The sequence below is a fragment of the Malania oleifera genome, chromosome 11 (genome assembly GCF_029873635.1).
Source record: "Malania oleifera isolate guangnan ecotype guangnan chromosome 11, ASM2987363v1, whole genome shotgun sequence".
NCBI classification, from domain to species: Eukaryota; Viridiplantae; Streptophyta; class Magnoliopsida; order Santalales; family Ximeniaceae; genus Malania; species Malania oleifera.
Window position 1 is genome coordinate 37316578 of NC_080427.1, and position 6771 is coordinate 37323348.

Genomic DNA, 6771 nt, shown 5'->3' on the forward strand with positions numbered 1-6771 from the left:
TAGTTCTTGTTACACAAGTCAATACCCCTATTTTTTTTTTTTCTATAAAAATACTTATTTTAAATAATAAATGTGCGCTTTTAAAGTGTTAAAATAGTCAGAAGAGAAGAGAGGCTATTTGAAAGTGCACTTTAATTTAAGGGTAATGTTAAATGATGTGGTTGTGACTATCATTGACTCAATCGGATCTTCCCAATCCCGGGATTCAAGTCAATTTTTAATACGCTGGGCCTCCTTTGGGTGGCCTAGTTAAAATTGGGGTGTCGACACCTATGAAGAGCTTACTCCAAAAGAAAGAAAAATGAAAGGGAAACAATGCCTCCAAATATCTTCGTGTCAGCAATACACCAGGCTATTGGCCTGTTCTGTTTCAAGATAAACAATGCTCACATTTTTATTTGAAGAGAAAAAAGGTTCTGGGGCTAAAATTGAAACACTGAAAAGTAACTTCAAATTCTCAAATAACAGCCTTGCTCATATCCAGATATTACAAAAAAAAAATCAGCAATATCAACAAATCCCATGTGAACAAAAAAGTGTACAGTTTTATTTAAAGCACCATTAGCCAATGGAAAGAAACTGAATGAGAAAGAACGAGTAAAAGTGGATCTTCAAGATTCAGTGCGAGACTTGACAATGAAATTCTGGCGACTGATGGGGTTCATGGCCACCGGGGGACCTGCAGTACGAGGCCACGCCTGGAACTTCTTGTCGGTTTCTTCAAACCATTCCTTATTCGAAACAGTGCCTGGGGTAGTACCTGTTTCCAGAAAAGAAGTGAGATTGAACTGCCACCGTTGCTGAGGAAAAGAAGAAAAAAAAAGGTACGAGCAAATGACAGCATCTTGCCTCCAAATATCTTCCTGTCAGCAATAAAATAGTCACAAGCAAATGCAATTGCAATAGATCCCGCAACAGCTGGTAGTATGTACTTGGTCGTCATGTTCAAGAAGAAGCAGCAGCAGCAGCAGCTAAGGGAAAAACCCAATGTCATGACAATGAGATATTACAACAAAATGGGCTTCAAAAGCAACCCCCAATCCCTGGCCAGGCCCTCAAACACCCACCCCACCCTCCTTTTCATTTTCAAACAAGAGAATTGAACCCTTAACCCAATCTAAATCTACAGCGGCACCATGTTGTGTAACACTGCATGGTAGCCGCTACAAAGGTTCAAATCATCCTGTAAACAGGAACCACTTGAATATGAATCCGTAACTCCACACCACACCTACTCATGAGGCTCAGTAGGATTAAAATATCATGGGAAGTAAGAGAGAGAGAAAGAGAGGAAAATGGGGGGATAGAGATCATAATAGCTGACTCAGAAAATACTTTAAAAAAAAAAGGGCAGCCTGGTGCACGCCTGCATACGCAGGGCCTAGGGAAAGAGCAGACCATGATGGATTTTATAGCAGACCGTGATGGATTTTATAGTACGCAGCCTTAAAATTAAAGAGCTTATTATTCTAGCAACACTATGGGAAAGGAATACCAAAAAAAGCTCAAATTTTAATCTGCATATTGATTGGCTACAGGTAATGCATGCACGAGACTTAAGAAAACCAATCAAAACTGTAATCAAAAAGAAATATTAATCTGTAATACATCTCAACAAATACTTGGGGGAAAAAATAATCAGAGAGTTGTAAGTTAGGGAATTAGGTTTCACCATACACAAATCACCCCACATTAAAAAGATCATTAGTGATCCAGCAGCTCTCATAAGGGCAGTAGTCAACCCAATTTGACTAAATACATGTATGAGTGGGACTGGGAGCGAAATTCCCAAATGTGTTCCCCAACTAAGGCTGTAGTCTCCCTGTTTGACCCACTAAGGAGTCCAGATAAAACGGCCTGAGGAACTGCACAGCTAATAGCGATTACAGCACCACTTCTATTCCACTGTGCAAAGATTCGTAGCAATACTGAGGAGATGCAAAAGAAAGTTTCATTCTTTTATATTTTACGCAGGAGAACTGCATCAATCTCCCTTCATAACAAGGCCAAGAAAAAAATATATAAACAACCATTACTAACAAAGATTACAGTATATATATATATATATATATAGGACAAACCCACACCTGCACAGAATCATTCATGATACCAAAAAACAATTGTAGTTACTGTGCTAGCCAACATCATTCTTGAGATTGGTTTGCGTATGATCAAAAGCTTGAATTGATTAGCACTTGGCTCCTAGAATATAATTGGTATACCATCTAACCATCATAATGGTGCTTTGAGAGGATGGACTCCACAACACCTTGAGCTATTGGGTGATACACGTCTCGAGCCTCTGCAAACACCTTTTTGGCGAATATCTTCTCTTCTTAACCTTCCAGTGCCTGTAGCGAGCATCCAATGCTAGTATCTGTGAAGCTTCAACAGCTTTCAGCAGGTTCTCCAAGTACCCATTCCTGTCCTTGCCAATCAACAACTTCATCCTCCCGTGGCATCCTCCCTACCTTGAACTCATTTGCCAGTGACACAATTTTGGTATAGATGTTTGAAACTGGTTCACATGCATCTGGAGGTATCTTAGTACCCTCAGTCCATAACTCTAAATCAATCTCTTTCTCAATGGCAGGAATATTGGCTTTCAGGAAATCGAGAAATGTGTCAGTATCAATGGACTGAAACTTGAAGGTGGCAATATATTTCTTGAGGAATTCATCAAATGCAGGCCTTCCAACCTAACGTTCAATGAGCCAAAGGAACTGAAACCCTTTATTCTATGGAACTTTGGAAATATACATCATCAGGGGTCCACACCTTCCAGCTTGGTTTTGAGCTTTGAGAACTCCATGTTGTCCTTAAATCTTTCCATTTCCTCATTCAAGCCCCTCCAACCAATTCCAATATTCAGTACAGCTCTTCCCTCCCCTTGCACAGCCTCCACAATTCTCATTTCTGCATACGTCGTGAAACCCTCATTCAACCAAAAATGTTCGTTTGTCGTGCTCATAATGAAATTCAAATTCCAGCTATGAGCAAGCTCATAAGCCACAACCTGAGCACCACTCAAATTGCCTTTCATCACCGTCGGTGTCAAGAACACCATCCTCGGATTCTCCATCCCGCTGTAAGGAAAGCTTGGCGGCAGCACATGCAAATCAAACCCCTCCCACTCGTACAGCCCAAACAGCCTCTCCCCTTGCCTGATCATTTCCTCCGTCCCTGTGAACTAACTCGCCGCTGCATCCAACACCGCCGGTGCCGATTCCGCATAAACCCTTGTCCTCAGCCCACCTCCCTAAACCCTATCTCCCCAACAGCAAACGCGAACAAGTACGGTGGGATCGGCTGCTCCATCACGAACTCCTCCACTGCCCTTCCCTCAGGGCACCGCACCACACCATGTTGGCGTCTCCCGGCGCCAGCGGCTGCCGCTCAACACGGTGAGCAGACATCACAGCAGACAGCTGGTGGTGGGCCGTTGAGGTTCACCATGTAGCATATACGCGCAGCCGGCGTGTCCTGGCAGGGGGAGATAGAGCGCGAGTGAATAGGCTGGCACTGGGTGTACACAAAGGGGTGCATTTTGTAAGGTTTGGGGCGGCAAGAACCATCGGAGGACCAAGGAAGAGGGGGTTAGTGGTGAAGACAAGGAGGAGAGAGGAGTGGTTGGACAGAGAAACGGTGAGTTGGTGGCCTTTGATTGGGTGTGGTGATGAAGAGAGAGAAAATGAGATGGGAGTATGAGATTGGGGGTCAACGACGGCAGAGATGGAGAGGGAGTGGGCGTTGAGGAAGAGAGGCCCAGAATGAGGGTGGGGTAGAGAAAGGAGCGCAGAGACGTGAATGGTGGAGGAAGGGAAATTGAAGTAGAGAGAGAGGGAGGCGTGGGTGGCGAGGGGGTGGGAGGAGTCGGCAAAGGAGTGGGGATCTAGAGGTGCCATAAAAGCTTGTGACGGTGGTGGCGGAAGTTCTAGGCTAGGGTTTTGAAGTTGCAGTGAGGCACTGTAGCTCAAGAATCAGAGCAAGAGGAGGGGAGGAGAGTGGAGGTGGAAGCTGTTGGTAATCGAATTTCAGAATACAGTATATATTGATAAACAAAGAATTGTATAAAGGAAGAAAGGAGTACAACAAATAAAAGAAAAACAGGGAGAACAAGACATCTTTCCATTACAAAAGGCAAACAGCTAAACAAAAAGAAAGTAAATACAGGACAAAACTAGAAGTAGCGCCAAAAATTACAGAGACATACACAGGTAAATAAAAAAACAGAAACCCAAACCCACCCCACTTCCCACCCAATGAATAGATTTTCATTTTTTTAATATTTTAGGCTCAAGGATTGCATTGATTTCCATTTGTAACAAGACCAAAAAAATAAAAATAAAAAACCATTACTAACAAAGATTACAGTATGTACTATATACTTTGATAAACAAAAATTTGTGTAAAGGAAGAAAGGAGAAGTACAACAAAGAAAACAAAACTAGGGAGAACAAGACATATTTCATTTACAAAAGGCAAAGCAACTCCCCCCCCCCCCCCTTTTTTCTCTCTCTCAAAAGAAAAGGACTTCAATGGAATAGCATTGTAGCATACATATATATATAATGTTTTGAAGCAGGCTAGCATTATAATTCAATCTACAAAGATAAGCAGAAATTGAAGTATTGAACATTTGTAGTTATCATAAGAAAACCTACCAGTTTAGAAAGTGTTCGGTTTGCTACCAGAACCAGAACTGGAATGAAAATGCGCTGGAACTGTATATAGAATGGAAAATTCTATCCTCATGCCTGGTTTGACATAGAGTCATCAGCGAAACAGTGAGATTCTCCCCTAATGTTTGGTTTGAGACAGGTCTGAGTCAAAGGTTTTCTTTTGTATCTCCAATATTCTCAGTTTATTATAACTATAATTTAGATGTGACACTCAATTTATTCAAATTTCACTCACCAATTATCCACATTAATGGTTTTCATAACTTAGAATATATGTTTTATTTAATAATTGAAAATTCAAGTCAGATTTTTCATGCACCAACTCCTAATTTTAACACTTCATTTAATAATCAAATAATATATTTTACTTTCCAAGAGAGTACTTTGATACCAGCAAATTGGTGTTCCAATTTATAATTCAACTATGTCTCATTGAAAGCATCATTCCATGATGAAGCAACAAAGTTTTTTCAACAATTGAGCTACCTTTTCCTTTTCCCCTAAGCATTCAAAGGTGGGAAAAAGCCCTTTCTAGTAACACTTTGTTATAATCATGCCTGCGAGTCTACACTAGGTGGATTACAAATTCACCAATATACATCTTATTCTAAAACAAACTACTTTTTAGAATTTTGGGTTATTCCAGCAACAAAAATTCCTTACACAAATCTTTCTACAAAAATAACTATTGCAAAAATTATTGCGCCCCACATGCAAAAATTTTCATTTTCCACAAGTAAATGTCCCCAATAATAATATCCAATATTCCAATGAAACATACTGAGTGGCTCAATTTCTTCTCAACAAGAACTATGGGAAATTTAACCACATGGAAAACCACACAACATTCAAAAGGAATAAGCTTTCACTAGACCTAACAAAGCGGATCAGGTCAAATAATTGGTGGCAGATTAGGTGGATTATCGGGTGAAAAAATCAAAATCCATATTTGACTCATTTAAGTGGCGGATTTATGGCGGTTCAGGTTAGATAAATTAATGGCAAATGGTGGATAATCTGCCATTCTCAAATATAATTTTATTATCAATTTATTAAAAACTAATTTTGTGTCATAATAATTGAAGTTGTTTATGAAATTATAATTTGGTAAGTTGTAAAACATTTAAAATTAATCACAAAGTAAAAATTTATTTTACCTAATACCTAGTAAGTATGCCAGTATGGTATGATGGTAAGTTGTTTCATTTGTGGGTTCTACATTTGATAAATCTAGCAACTGAATTTCTATGATCAATTGCATTCGGCTCAAACATTTTTTTTCTAATCCTAGTAATAAACTGCAAAAATAGAGAAATGGGAAATCAAATGCAAGCATTGTTACTGACCAAATAAAGGAAGAATGAACAAATAAGATTATAAGTCCCGTTCTTAATGTCATCCTCAAAGTCAAAAGAAATCAAGCAAAAATTAAGTGTATAATGTAGTCAATATTATAGAACTATATTTAAAATATATCCAAAACAGCCGAGTCCAAATCAAACATTCATTGAAATTGCGATCAAATAAGATAGGAACTAATCAATTATAGATTTTTAAGAATCGTTAATTTTCTAGAAAATAATTTAAGTTTGTGCAAAATTTAAAAGACCTCACCAGTGGTGGTCACGCACACGACGTCTCACACAGGAGTGCAGCGGGGGGTGTACACAATTACGCGTCAGAGAGAGAGCGTGAGGTGGTGGTGGTGGTGGTGGTGCAGTGCTAGCTGCAGATTAGGCTGTGAGTTGTGAGGAGGGAGGGCGAGAGGTGCTAACCGCTGCGCGTGCGATGGCACAAGGGCTGTGGAGAAGGGCCGAGACTGGCTGAGGGTTGAGGCAGGCGCTGTGACGGCTGTGCGAAAGTGTGAAACCCTAAACTAAGGAATGATAGATGAAGTGATGAACAGTGAATTTGAAATTGAAAGTAGGCTGGGCCGGCTGGCAGATTGCAGCTTGCAATCTGGACTTGGGCTGACATGCCACCTGGGTTGATAAGTTATGGGCTAGGCACTTGGGTCTATGGGTTTTAATTCTTTCAAATATTTGGATCTTTTTAAGCGAGTTGTCGGATATCCGTCCAATAAACCTGA

General features: G+C 40.2%; 1 long non-coding RNA gene and 1 pseudogene across 1 annotated transcript; both read right to left on the reverse strand.

Annotated features, from left to right (window-relative positions):
- Positions 1–368: 368 nt before the first annotated feature.
- Positions 369–6771, reverse strand: LOC131167352 (uncharacterized). The gene is made up of 2 exons (XR_009140106.1): positions 6297–6771; positions 369–971 (listed from the first exon to the last, which is right to left on the reverse strand). It is a non-coding gene; the product is annotated as an uncharacterized LOC131167352 (long non-coding RNA).
- On the reverse strand, positions 2058–4233 carry LOC131167351 (leucine aminopeptidase-like; annotated as a pseudogene).